This window comes from Copadichromis virginalis, linkage group LG3 (assembly GCF_057382275.1).
Source record: "Copadichromis virginalis isolate Kocher_CV1m ecotype Utaka linkage group LG3, C_Virginalis_male_GT1.1, whole genome shotgun sequence".
NCBI classification, from domain to species: Eukaryota; Metazoa; Chordata; class Actinopteri; order Cichliformes; family Cichlidae; genus Copadichromis; species Copadichromis virginalis.
In genome coordinates, this window is record NC_140620.1 from 8,256,000 (window position 1) to 8,271,191 (window position 15,192).

The following is a 15,192-nucleotide window of genomic DNA, read 5'->3' on the forward strand; positions in this document are numbered from 1 at the left end:
AAGCACACTGTGCGCTGTCTATCTTGCGTGCTGCACAATATTGTTTAATATTTAGTATCTACTGTTATCTACTGCTAGCTAGTTTATTGTGATGGTGCTGTTTTTAATATGTTGCTCTTTTTTTTGTGTTTGCTTTCTCTTCTGTTTTTTTCTCCATACAGGTGATCCAGGTGTTTTGTTTCTTTTTCTTTCTTCCCCCCTTCTCACCGTCTCTTCTCCCCTTTGGTTTTCTTTCTCTCCCTCTCTTTCTTTCATTCTTTCTCCCTGTCCTATCCCCCAGTCATGTCTGTCCCGTTTGTAGCAACTGAAAATAAAATAAATTCATAATTATAATAAAGGTCAATCAAATGGACCAATATGGCAAGGCCATGATGATCCACTTGGTAAAATAAATCCACTTGGCATCTTTCTTGGCCTTAAGACAACAATTCTGATGGCTAAAGATCCAAACGGGACACACAAAAAAAAAAGAAAAAAGAAAAAAAAAGAATGAGAATTGTCGATAGAGCAGCATCTGCATTATAAATGCAGTGGTATTGAGTGTAATACAGTCAGTTAACAGTCTGTGTGGGTATGTGTGGTGAGGGGGAGTGGGAGAGCAGGTAAGGAGTTCAAGAGTCTGATGGCTTGTTGGAAAAGCTATCTGCAGTCTGGAGGATTGGGCCCCGATGCTGCGATAGCGTCCACATGGAAGGAGAGAAAAAAGTCCATACAAGGGGTCAAGCACGATGCAGGAGGCCTTGCTGATGCAGTGCTTGTGGATGATGCCCTAGAGCAGAGGGAGAGATGTTACGATGATTTAGGCAGCCACTTTAATCCGTTATAACTGGCTGAGATGGCCAACATTGCAGTTTCTGAACCACACACATATGCAGCTGGTCAGAACGCCTCTTTAGCCCTGCAGGGCTGCCTTGACTGTATAGACCGGTCAGTGTTAATAGAATCATGTAGAGACATTAATGAACTCACTGACGTTGTCTGCAGCTACATCTCCTTTTGCAAAGACATGATTATCCCTTCAAAGGTTGTGCATTTTTTCCCTAATAACAAACCATGGTCTTCCAAAGCTCTTATGAGGCTGATTCATGAAAGGAAAAAAGCTTTTATTGAAGGGAATATCTTGAAAGTCAGAGAAATTAGGAAGGAGATCAGATCAGAAATGAAAAAAAGCCCAAATAAAACTAAGATTAATAAGAGTTCAGGTCCGGATAATATATGTGGCCAGGTGCTTAGAACATGTGCTGAGCAATTATGCAGTGTTTTTTTTATTACGTTTTTCTTTTATCACTTGGAGGTATGGAAAAAATCAATTATTTCTCTGGTTGCTAAGATCACAAAACCTACATCATTAAATGATTTTAGGCCTGTCGCTCTAACATCCTTAGTGATGAAGTCCTTTGAAAAACTTGTGAGGAAGGAGATCCTGCAGCAAGTAGAGAAGCTTATAGACCCTCTACAATTTGCATACAGGCCTCATAGAGGTGTGGATGATGCAGTGGTCACTCTGTTGAACTTCCTTTATCGCCATCTTGATGGCGCCAAAGCTCATGCTCGACTCTTATTTATTGATTTTTCTTTAGCTTTTAATACTATCCAGCCACATCTTTTAGTTGATAAACATCTTAACCAATTTAAACTTGATTTTAATCTCGTTGGTTGGATTTTAGACTTTTTAACTGACAGATCTCAGTGTGTGAGAGTAAACGGCTGTTTCTCCAAACAGCTGCACTCTTCTACTGGTTGTTGTCTCTCTCCTCTACTGTATATTTTGTACACTAATGAGTGTCGCAGTACACAGGCCAACAGGCATTTCATTAAATATGCAGATGACACAGTCATCGTAAGCCTCCTTCATGGTGAAGAGGATTCCCATGGGCCTGTTGTGGATGAGTTTGTTTCGTGGTGTGATCAGTCCTTCTTAAAGATCAACACCTTGAAAACCAAGGACATGGTTATTGACTTCAGGATGACATCCCCCCATCCTGTGCTAACAGTGGTAAATGGTGCAGCCATTGAACTGGTGGACAGTTATAAGTATTTGGGGGTTGTTCTTGATAAGACAGGCAGGTGCTGAGGAAGGCAACCTCTGTCTTGTTGTGTTCAGATCATTCTGTCTTTAATGACTTTCAACTCCTTGATCATCATTATAAAATGTCTGCAGTGAAGACAAAGAGACATAGACTGTCTTTTGTACCTACTGCTATTATCATAGCTAATAAAACTAAACCATGAGTGTTGTTGCCGTTGCACATTGCACTTTTTTGATGATAAAATCTAGGTTGTTTTCTCAGGCTTATATTATTCGTGTGTGTGTATGTGATGTGTTTGGTTGTCTGTTTGTTTTTTATGGACATACTGCAAACCAATTCGCCATTAGGGACTGCAGCAGATCCAATGAGCAGGGGAAGGTTAGTCTTCATATGTGCTTTGACAAGTCTCTTGATGAACAACAATGGCAATGTTTTGATTGGTGGGCATGGTATATTTTTCCACCAATAGGAACAATTCAGGAAAAAAAAATTGCACATAGTTTTTAATCTTAACTCTGGTTTTACATGGCCTATTTACACAATTTAAAAACTGTCATATAGTTTGATGTTCACACTTTAACACAAACATGCAGACTCAGAGTTGTCTTGGGTTGAACATCAGTAAAACTGCCATTACCAACAACATCACTATGGATGACAGCTAATGAGACAGGGAGAAGGTTCATATTTACCTTTTTTTGTAAAAAGTATTGTAAAATTTGGGGGCAATTCGATTGTTGACATCTGACGCAAGTGTATCGGCCGTGAGCTCTGATGCTGTCAAAAAAGATTCTATATGTTTAAAATGATGCTGGTCAGATAAGTTCCCAGTAAAACTCAACAACTGTGGGAATAAACCTGAACTATCTGAGGAAAATCTGCGGTGTGAAAGGTCATTGATCACAACTGCAATATGCACAACTGAACAGCACATATACCCAGCAAACATGTCTTTTTTCCAGCAGAGCAATTTGAGTTCTAGGCATCCCAGAAGCGATACAGAAAAGCATAAAGTCAAACATAACTTTTAAACTAATGAGGCCCTGGAGGCAAAAAACTACATTTTCCGCAAAAATGACGTCACTTCCAGTTTCAGGTAATGGCGCAGGTAATGGCGGACATGAGATAGTTCGCGCTGACGTCTATTCCAATGTAGGAAATGTTACAAACAGTTGATCGGATCGGCAAGGCGTGTTCCTGGAATATTGTGTTTTTGTTGCTGCAAGGTCAGGTGTTCTGGGCATTTTCCCCCAGGCGGAGGCTCCGGGGAAGACCCAGGACACGCTGGAGAGATTATATCTCTCAGCTGGCCTGGGAATGCCTTGGTGTTTCCCCAGATAAGCTGGAAGAGGTGGCTGGGTAGAGGGAGGTCTTGGCTTCACTGCTTAGGCTGCTAACCCCGCGACCCCCCCGGATAAAGCGGAAGAAGATGGATGGATGGAAGTGCTTTTTATGCAATTTTTGCAAAGCTATATGTGGAAGGAAACCGTCACTTAGGACAAGCTGATGGAAGATGTAAGTACAACTCCTCCTGTTTCATAGGCAAAAAAAATTATTGCACTAGCTTATGTGGTTCCTACAGTGATTTAAAAACAGTTACACAAAACGAAGTGTGCACACTCTGAGCAGTTTTAAAGGGATAAGAAAAGAGCCACAGACCAATACAACTGGGGCAGTTTAAATGGAGCCTCTGCTCTTTGCACAGTCTTTAATCAGAAATGAGCCAGTTTACAAAACTCCTTTCATGACCTGTTGATAAAACTATTTCTCTTTTTTCTTTGAATTCTATCCATCCATCCATGTTCTTATACTTATCCAATTCAGGGGGGGTTGGAACCCATGCCAGTTACCACAGTGTGAAAGGAGGGTACACCCTGGAAAGGTCTGAAATCTGTTGCGGGGCTTTATTTCCCTTGTCAATGAAAAATGTTTTCAGCCCAGAGAGCACAGCTCTGCCTACAGTCTCCTCAGCCAGACAGCTCAAGCTTCAAAGCAGAACATGATTATAGCTCATCACTCCCTCCTGATGTGACGCTCAGACAAACAGAGGAGCGATGAGGGCTCTGCAGACACATTGTCCTGGAGTCTGCAGCTGGATGATGGTGGTGTTAGCATTTTTATTCTCAGTGTCTGCAAATGCTTTCTTCTTTGTTGATGAATTCATAAGTGATGTGAAGCGGCATGACAGCGCTTTTCATCTATGGAGTGAGACAGATGCCAGCTTGTGTTGTTGCTCTGGGTCCTCACTGTGTTTTGACTTTACTGTAAATCCATGTCGTTTTTCTCATGCATCATGTTTCCCTCTATCTTATACGTGTGGGTTTTTTTTAACCTACATCTTTCTGGTTTATTATGGAAAATAAGTTTCAACTTCCTGTCTAGCTTCCCTCCTACTTATTGTGTCCATGTGTGTCCTGAAGTTCAACAACCCCAGTCCGAGGGAAGACTCAGCATCAATCAGACTGATTAATTGTTTTTTATTGGTTCATATTATTTGAAACAAGGAAAATGAATATGTCTATATAATCTTTATGGATCATGATATACTACATACATCAGAGAGGTTTGGCTTCCCAAGAACTGCTAGTATTCAGGGACTCAGAGAGAAGAGCTGGTTTCATGTCTTAATTCAGTGAGTGTTCATTCCAAATGTTCCCTCAGACAAAACCTGTTGACATTAGATTCATATCAAAGGAAAGTCAATACTTGAAGGATGGAGGCAGAGGGCCAACAGAGTAACCAATAATGCAATGTGCTGCTGCCCCTCCCCCGCCATTCTCTACTGACAGATGGGTACACCTGTCAGGCACCTGAGCCTGTGCCAGAGACCAAATGCTGGGAACTGCCTCTGGCACAGGAGTGGTGCTAGCTCGAGCATACAGATTGTCATTTTAGACAAAGATGATGCGAGTAAATACAGAAGTTTTGAAATCATGATTAATTAAGGGGGGAAAGTTATCCAAACCTAGCTGCCCTGTGTGAAAGACCAATGTGAAATACAGCAGCAAATAAGCAAAATGAAGGTTTGGTCAGTCAAAGTCTGGACCGAGCTGCTTTGACGTGACCTTAAACGGGCCATTCATGCTGAAAATGAATGATGTGTTTGAATTAAAGCTATTTTTCAAAGAAGAGTGGGCCCACACCAACATCCCAGCGATTTTTTTAAAGCCAGTTATAATAAGCTCATTTGACAAATAAAGAAAGACATAACACAATGGGATATTCTGACCCTTTCATTACTTGGAGCAGCCAAAGTGGTGAGGATGAACCTTCTTTGTCTTTTGTTTCTATTCCAAACATTACCTTTAAGAGTCCCTCTGTCCACCTTTGATATACTAAATACACAAATCTCCACATTCATTTGGCAGAAAAAGAGACGCAGAATAAGACTTGGCACTCTGCCTGGGGCTGCCGAACTTAGAAATGATCAGAAATCTTGATCCAGATAGAAGAAAGTACAGCTAAGAACATGTCTTATTAACACTACCTCTCATGAATGCAAAGTTGGTCAAAAACCCAACTTTGCATTCATGATTGGATAAAACATACTCTGAAGATGTGGAAAACAAGCATCTGTAGTCATTTATCTGTTTTAAAGGCCGTACCAGTGAGAGGCAATCTAGAATTCCAGCCTTCTGTGTGGGACAGTAGCTTTAAGACGTGGGCCAATCCAGGCCTTCATACAATATATCAAGTATTTAATGGAACAAAGCTCGAGTCATTTAACCAGCTTCAGAAACAGTTCCAACTCCCCTCTAAAGACTTAGATGGATTTGTATGCAAAAAGCTTATAAATAAATGCTGCTAAAATAGGGATGTATTAAGGAGAAATGGGAACTAAACTTAAATGTTAAAATTACTGATGATGTATGTGTGGGAAGAGCTCTCCAAAAGCTGTTGCAAAGGAATAAACAGTCAACTGTGGAGAGAATTTGACTGGAAATTTTAATTCAGATTTTTAATACAGCTCTTGTTATCTCCTCATATTATAAAGAACCTGATATAGAACTATGTTGGTGAAAATGTGGGAAAACAGGAGATTATTCACATACATTTTGGGATTGTCCATTAATCCAAGGATTCTGGACAAGAATCAAAAAAGAAACAGACAAAATCCTCCAACTTATTTCTCCAATAAATCCAATCACATCTCTTTTAGGATCTATACCTAGCTAGACCTATAGTCCCGACAGAAACTATTCTAACAATACTCCTATTGATAGCTAAAAAAACAATAGGAGGAGAGTGACAGCAAGTTTGCAACTGAAACTGGACATCTTCCCACAGAGGTGGAGCTTTGTGACTAGATACCTCAGTGACTGAAACAGAATCCTGGAACGCTGTACTATAAGGTTATAAACTCCCCTTATGAAATCTCTCTCTCGTTGGTCTTGGTCTGTTTGGTTTCCATGGTCCTATGTCAGAGAATGTTAACATCCTGGTTGCCTGCTTGTACTTGTTTTTGTTTTGCTAGTGCTTTTTTGTCATGAAAATGACAAAATACAAGGTTATAAAAAAGCAGAAGAAGAAGAAGAGCGGGCCAAAGTTCCTCATTGCTAGTTAACAAAAGAGCTTGATTGCAGTTCTTGTTACCAATCACTTTTTCACATTTGGCTGGTAGGTTTGAAAAACTTTCCCCCAAGAATTCAAGGATCATTTAAAAAGTGAATTCCATATTTATTTTGGGTGATCGTTGTCTAATATTAACAGTGTTGGTCAAGTTACTTGAAAAAAGTAATCAGTAACTAATTACTAATTACTTCCCCAAAAAAGTAATCCCGTTACTTTACTGATTACTTATTTTCAAAAGTAATTAATTACTTAGTTACTTAGTTACTTTTTAAAAACACGATTTACAACCTGAAACTTCCATGCTGCACACTCATACTCTATCCAGTACTCGATATGTGATCCATTGTTGATCTGCACACAGCTGTTGTCACGAACGTCGCACTCGCTTACGTCACTGTCATGAGACATTCTCGCAAAAAAAATCACGGTTTTAGTAACGCAGTAACGCAGCGTTCCTACGGGAAAGTAACGGTAATCTAATTACCATTTTTGCAATAGTAATCCCTTACTTTACTCGTTACTTGAAAAAAGTAACGCGTTACTGCCCATCTCTGAATATTAACATTTGTTTGATGATCTGAAACATGAAAAAATAATAAAAGAGGAAAGATGTGAATCCTTTGTCACAGCATTATGAACTGCAGTTCTTTCCATTTATTGTGACATATATAGTGTGTGATGTACGTTTGCTGTAGAGGGGCCACGTGTTTAGTCTACTGGTTCTTGTATGTCATGTTTATTCTTGCTTGCACTTTAAACAGTTATTTGGCTTAAAAAAAAAAAAAAACAGATTATTATTTTTGATGCCGTGTGTACAGGCGGGTGTTACGCTGTACAGGACTTGTTGATTTTCCTTTTCTTGGACCTTCATCATCAAAGCACAACATCAACTATTTTTACTCAGATGTTGAATAGTGAAAACTGTGCATTAACCCAGGCAAGACTGTTATAACCTATAAGTTAACTACTGTACTGAAACACATCGCCAAAGAGCTGTCTACTGCAGGGATAGTTCTCTCCTCATTTGACCTTGAACTTTTCTTATTCATCTGTGTGTCCAGCCAACAGCTCTGGACAGAGGCTCCAGGCTGATGCAGTCTGGTATCTGTAAGAAACCACAGCAGACAGGTAAACAGAACACTTGGATCATCCTTCTGACTGAGGTCACCTGCATGTTATGATCAGCATGTAGAAAGTGGCCTGAAACAGAAACTGATCACCTGAGCCAAGACACCAACCGCTCACAGAGGACGAGCGTCAGCACGTTAGTATCTGAGGAAATAAGTCAGCATATGTCAGAAACATACACTGCTCAAAAAAAATAAAGGGAACACAAAAATAAGACATCCCAGATCTGAATGAATGAAATAATCTTAATACTTTGTTCGTACATAGTTGAATGTGCTGACAAAAACCAAAAAACAACACACAAGAATTATCGACAGAAATCAAACACATGAAGATATGGATTTGGAGACACACTCAAAATTAAAGTAAAAAAAACACAGGCTGATCCAACTTTGATGTAATGTCCAATGTCAAGTCAAAATTAGGCTCAGTGTGTGTGGCCTCCATGTGCCTGTATGACCTCCCCACAACGCCTGGGCATGCTCCTGATGAGGTGGCCGATAGTCTCCTGAGTGATGTCCTCCCAGACCTGGACTAAAGCATTCACCAACCCCTCAGCAGTCTGTGGTGCAACGTGTTGTAGGTGGATGGAACAAGACAAGATGTCCCAGATGTGCTCAATTGGATTCAGGTCTGGGGAATGGGCGGGCCAGTCCAGAGCGGTAATGCCTTGGTCTTGCAGGAGCTGCTGACACACTCCAGCCACATGAGGTCTAGCATTGTCTTGCATTAGGAGGAACCCAGGGCCAACTGTACCAACACACGGTCTCACTGAGGGTCTGAGGATCTCATCTTGGTACCTAATGGGAATCAGGCTACCTCTGGCAAGCACATGGAGGGCTGTGCGCCCCCCCAAAGAAATGCCACCCCACACCATTACAGACCCACTGCCTAACTGGCCATGCTGGAGGATGTTGCAGGCAGCAGAACGTTCTCCATGGCATCTCCAGACTGTCACGTCTGTCACATCTACTCAACGTGAACCTACTTTCATCTGTGAAGAGCACAAGGCACCAGTGGCGAAGTTGCCAATCTTGTGTCCTGCACAGTGTTGGGCTGTAAGCACAGCCCCACCTGTGGATGTCAGGCTCTCATGCCAACCTCATGGAGTCTGTTTCTTTTTTTTTTTTTTTTTTCTCATTTGTGGCCTGCTGGAGGTCATTGTGCAGGGCTCTGGCAGTGCTCCTCCTGCACAAAGGTGGAGGTGGCAGTCTAGCTGCTGGGTTGTTCCTCGCCTACGGCCCCCTCCACGTCACCTGATGTACTGGTCTGTCTCCTGGCAGTGCATCCATGCTCTGGACACTATACAGACAGACACAGCAAACCTTCTTGACACAGCTCACATTGATGTGCCATCCTGGATGAGCTGCACTACCTGAGCCACTTGTGTAGACTCCGTCTCATGCCACCACTAGAGTGAAATCACTGATCAAATGTGACCAACACATCAGCCAGAAAGTAAAGGTACTGAGAAGTGATCTGTGGTCACCACCTGCAGAACTTCTCCTTTATTGGGGATGTCTTGCTAATTGCCTATAATTTCCACCTGTTGTCTATTCCATTAATAACATCAGTTGTGTAATGGAAGTTTGATTTCACAGAGGTGTGTTTGTCTTGGAGTTACATTGTGTTGTTCAAGTGTTCCCCTCTTTTTTTGTAGCATATGTTTATTTTAATATCAAGAAGAAACCAGCAGGAGCAGGATGACTGACCAGAACATAAGAAGATGTCTGATTCTAATGGCAGGAGTGTTGACTGAGGTCACACAGGGACATGGAGTTGCTTGTGGTTCTGGAAAAGTGATGAATAAAGTAGATCATAACAAACAGCAAGAAACAACAACTTAGCCTCAGCTTATGAAGCAAAGCGTGACTGCCAGCACCAGACATGCTAACACCTGCAGAAACCTACAGACCTGAGCTTACAAGTACAACCATCACTCACTAACACTGCAAATCCATGACAAATAAGGAAAAGCAGGAACTACATGTTTCATCTGCACACAGATCCAGTCCTAATGAAAAGGAATAAAGGATCCAGAAACAGTGATTTGTCTCATCATGGCCCTTCCTCTGCTTCAGGCATGTGAAGACTACAGGTGTGATGCACTCTGATCACTAATTGGTCTTCTGCAAAGTGAGGAAGAGCGAGAGAGCTCTGGGGCTTTTCTACAAAGGTCAAACATAACATCTGAGTGTAGTTTTGAGTTAGTGTTTATCTGAGTGTCCAGCCAACAGCTGTGGACAAAAGCTCCAAGCTGATGCAGTCTGGTATCTGTAAGAAACCACAGCAGACAGGTAAACACAACACCTGGATCATCCTCCTGACTGAGGTCACCTGCATGTTATGATCAGCATGTAGAAAGTGACCTGAAACAGAAACTGATCACCTGAGCCAAGACACCAACCGCTCACAGAGGACGAGCGTCAGCATGTTAGGATATGAGGAAATATTTCAGAAATATATGTTTATCATAAAATCAAGAGGAATCCAGCAGGAGCAGATACATGTGCAGGCAGAATGAAGAGCTGCTGCTGCGTTTACAGCCCCTCTGTAACACTTTGTCCAGCTTCTCCTGCTTACAGTGCAAGCTGCTGCAGGTGGAGGTTGGATGGAGTTGCTTAGGAGAGCTCCACAGTGACAGATGTGACAGGAAGTGTCTGAGTGTCTGCAGCCAAAATCAGGGCCAGTGCAATCTCCCAACATGAAGGAAAGGAGCTTCAGTGCTCCCTTTAATGTCTCCTTTAGCTGAGGAGAAACTGGAGCGTCCTTTATGAAAGGACACGTTCAGCAGAGAAAAAACACAAACAGGTATTTGAACCTGCTGGGGGAGCTAATCATTATTTGTTGTTATCTTCCGTCCATGCCAAATCTACGCCCTTGGAGCTTCTGTATGTTAGCATTTAGCAGCTGGCTACTGACAAAAAGGCAGCTCTGCCCAACTGAAGAGCAAACTTACTTCCTGCAGCACCCAGGAAAGTCAGCATTCATTCACCTGGACTTGGACTCAGTCTGGTCCCTGTGGGAGCTGGAATCACTCAGTGAATGAATGAGTGTAGGATCTGTGTGTGACTCGCTGAACATCAGTCCAAGCAGCAGAGACGCATTCATCACCTCCTGTTTCCATGATCAGCTGATCACAGCTGGGCACAGATGCTCTTCACAGAGCAGTGCTGACTAATATAATGAAGGCAAATAATGTTAATAAGATCAGTAAATCTTAGTGTGACGCAAAGAGCTGAATCTTGTTAACTCTGTGAATCTACGTAGATTTAAAAAAAACACTGCTGCATGATCATCATTGTTTCAGATAATATAAGCTGGTAAAAAGCTGTTGATTTGCTGTTCTGTGAGGTTAAAGATGTCCTTATGTTGGCCTATGAACCAAAAAGTGTAGATTAGCAACAAGTGTAGTGACACGAGCTGTGTCTCCACAGATGAAACACAACCTGACCCTGACCAGATGGTGGAATCAGATGTAATAGCAATAGAATTGCTGTCCCAGCCTGAAAAAAATATTTGTTTTCAATAAAGTTGAATCATCATCAACAACAAATTTCAATGCATCTGGATTGACAAAATGTATGAGTAGACCCAAAATACAAAAAAGACAGCTGTTCTGTGACAAACATTATATATACCAATGTCAGCATTTACTTCAGTGGCATCCTCAGGAGAGTCAGCTGCCAGCAAGAGTTCTTTCAGGTCAGTGGTAGAAGGAAGCTTCCTGCCTTGTTGGATAATCTTTCTTTTGAATGTTGTTGGCCACCTCTCCAGCAACCTGCCTGATACATCCTCACCAAACATCAGTACAAAATCCTGTTCGATCTGTAACAGGGATAGAGAATTATATCTGCTTTCTACAAAATATTAAAGTGTGTTTACATTGTCAAAATAATGAAAAATATTCACCAAGCCTTTGATATCTTTGAAACGTGGAAACACAGACAGTATGTTGCTTGACAGCAGGGGGTCGAGGACCATGTTGTGCCGATAAACAAATGTCATTTTCATCTTCTTCTTGAGTGTGTCTTCATCAGCTGAATGTTTCATCAGAGAGATTGTATCCTTGCACTCATCCTCACTCAGTAACCTCTCTGTAACAAACTGCAACTCTCATCTGACAGTTGGTCCACCACACTGGTCTTCACCCGATGATCCATCTCCTGGCGCTAGACAACATGAAATACAACTTTATCAAAACTAATAACAACATTTGATAACCATTATTAACACAGAACCACAATTTGGAACTATATTATGTATTTCCACTGAATTATAAATGTTACCTGCAGAAGTTAATCGCCTCTCTTTAGCAGTGCATCTCTGTATGGTTTTAATCCTCCAGGCCAAGTACCCAGTGCCACTCTCTTTTTTCTTTTTTTTTTTTTTTTTTTTTGCCTGTCCCGTTTGGCTCTTTTGCCATCAGAATTGTTGTCTAAAGGCAAAGAAAGATGCCCAACGGATTTACTTTACCAAACTGACCATCCCAGCCTTGCCGTAATGGTCCATTTGATTCACCTTTTATTGTTTATTTTATTGTCACTTACTGAATACGGGACAGACTTGACTGGGGGAAAGAAGGGGAGAAAGAAAGAGGGAAAGAGAAACAGCTGAGAAGAGGGACGGGGGAGAAGGGCAAAAACCAAAAACCAACAGAACGGGCAGAGAAAAAAAATGCATATATCAATCACCTGGATCACCTGCTGAGAAAGAAAAAAGAAAACAAGCAGAAGAGAACAAGAGTAATAGAATAAACAACATCACAATGATATATGGGAATATGACAGTAAATACTAAATGTTAAACATTATTGTGCAGCACATAAGATCAACAGAACACAGTGTGCTTTGAGGTAGGAGCCAAAAAGGGTGTAGTTTGTGGGTGTGATCACCCGTGTGTACACCTGTGAGCATGGACGCGCTTGTTTTTTGTTTTTTTAAAAGGTTCCTTCATGTAATAATCTCCTAGAGGGTGTGGGGGGGCCGCAGCCCCGTCCTCCAGGGCGTGAAGCAGGTGTGGAGGAGATCAAAACTCCAGACATCCAGAGGCCCCCAGAACACAAGAGACCAAGGAAGACCAACAGAGGGGGAGCTGCGCCACTGTCCCGGAAAGAGCTGAGGAGAGTCCCAGATGAGGGCTCACTCAGCAGCCGCGGAGCAGAAGCCAGGGGGAGTTGCAGTGATGCGCCCGTGAGCTCCGCCGGCAGCCAGCTGCGCCTGAGTGACCGAGCCCCAGGCCGAGAGGCCGGGGGCACCCCACCTCCGAAGTGGCCCGAGCGAGCCCCAGGCTCCAGGCCCCGATAAGCGGCCGCCAAGGAGTGAGCCGGTGTGTACCTGGACGCCCATCCCCGGACACAAAGAACCACCAACGCACCGATGTCTGAGGGGGTCCGCCACTGGCAGGGGAAGTGGTGGTAGGGGGAGATAGGCCTCCAAACCTTGGAGGGCCTGAGATGTCCCCAGAGAGGTGGCGCCTGACACCCAACCTGACATATAGACACAGACATACAGACACACACAGACACAAACATCCATTCCCACCCTCATGCTCTCATATGCACTTACTCCACACTCAACCAACGTGGAGACAGACATAAAGAGACGTTGTACACATGATCACACTCCCCAAGCGTACTCTACAAACCGGGTCTAGGTGCCCCCGCCCCTGGAGGGGGGAACTGCACCCAGACCCAGGTGGTGTTTCCCTTTTCCCTGTGGTGGGGGGAGGCAGACCGCCCCGACTCCGCAGCAGCAGGAAGGCTCCACACTCCAGACCGCAGTCGGACGGCCAACTCCTCCTCCTAGTCCTAGCCCCCCTGCTCCAGCAGGTCGCAGAGAACGGGGGTGAGAGAAGACTCCAAACCTCCCTCCACCCGCTCATTGTAATGTTGATGCATGTGTGTTCTAAGGTGCATTTAAAACCCAGGAGGGCATGGAGCTACCTGCCAGAGAGCAGCAGGTAAGCGCATGGTCCCTCCTGCTAGCCCTCAATGTCTACGTGTATTTAAAATTGAGAGGTGGGCAACGACGCCAGGGGTGAGGTGTACACCCTGATGGTACTTTGGACTCCGTGATTGTGCCCACCCCCAAGATCCTATATGTATGTGTAATGAGAGTGTGAGTAATGTGAATGTCTAAGTTGTGGGATAAAATTGAGGTACAGGCAGCCAGAAAGGGGGGGGGGGGGGGTAGCCTCCTCTGCACCCTGGTGACATACCCCCACTCCAAGGCCCTGCATGTGTGGGTGGTTGTGGTGGAGCGGGAAGAGGGAGGCAGCTGGAGAATGGGAGGGAAGGAAGGGAGGGGCAAGTGACCCCTCCCTGGGGCCAGCTCCCCCGCTGACCCCAGTAGGCACCCCCATACTCCGCGACCCACCAGGGAAAGGGGGCCCAGGCCCATCCAGACCGGGCCCAGTGCAGCAGCGCCGCCCGGCAACAAAGAGCCCGGGACAGTCCACCCAACCCCACCACAGAGAAAACTGCACCCACCCCACCATCCACTCATCTTCCAGACTACATAAGACAATAAACACCCAGGCTGAGATCTTCCTCCACCTCTCCTGTATCTCCCCCTCCTGCAGAGGGAGCTCCTGAGGAGAGAAAAGCTCCTGCAAGATGTGACAATCTCCCCCACCAGTTGAAGAGCCCCCCCAGGTGGCTCGACGCACCGGCGGCACCCTGCTCCAGGGCTGGGCCCCCATGCACCCACCCGCCCACAACCCCGGCAACACACCAACCAGGACCCAAGCCCCAGCCGAGGCCCGGTCCGGGTCCCAGCCCAGAGACGGAGCGCCCCCAGAACCTCACGCCCATCCCGGACCCACCCAGGGGCAGCCAGGCTACCAGGTCAGTAACCCACGTCCGTCAGCACAGACCCTCCCCTAGCCCCGCTGCACGCAGCCGCGAGGAAACAGTCACCGGAGAGCCAACAGAGCCCCTAACCGGACATGACCGCTACCCCGGGTTGAGCCCCCCAAGGAAGATCCCTCCGGGGAACCCCCCGACGACAAAGTCATTAAAAGCTGCAATAAAAACGTATATGTTGAAAATAAATCACAATTCTCAGAATCTCATTGACTATATGAAAAGGATGAATGAAGGATATCTGCATACACAGGAAAATGCTTCCTTACTGAATGTGCAAAGGTCTCGTGACGTTCATCAGCACTGTCCTCTCTGATGTGACCCAAAGAGTCTGGCTCACAGAACAATAGGTGGAACTTTCCCACTCAGAGCCACAATTATCCACGCAGGTCAGCAGTTGACCTCAGATGCATATCTGTGGACTGTGGAAGGACATGCAAGCTCCTCACAGAATGCCCAAACACGAACCTCTTTAAAAAAAAGTTCAAATCAAGCTTGATCATCTGCAGATGGAAGCATGATGCTGCAGTAGATTTCACAATATTCCAGTAGAAGAAGAAAGATGGGGCTTTAAGCTCACGTACAGTACAGGCAGAC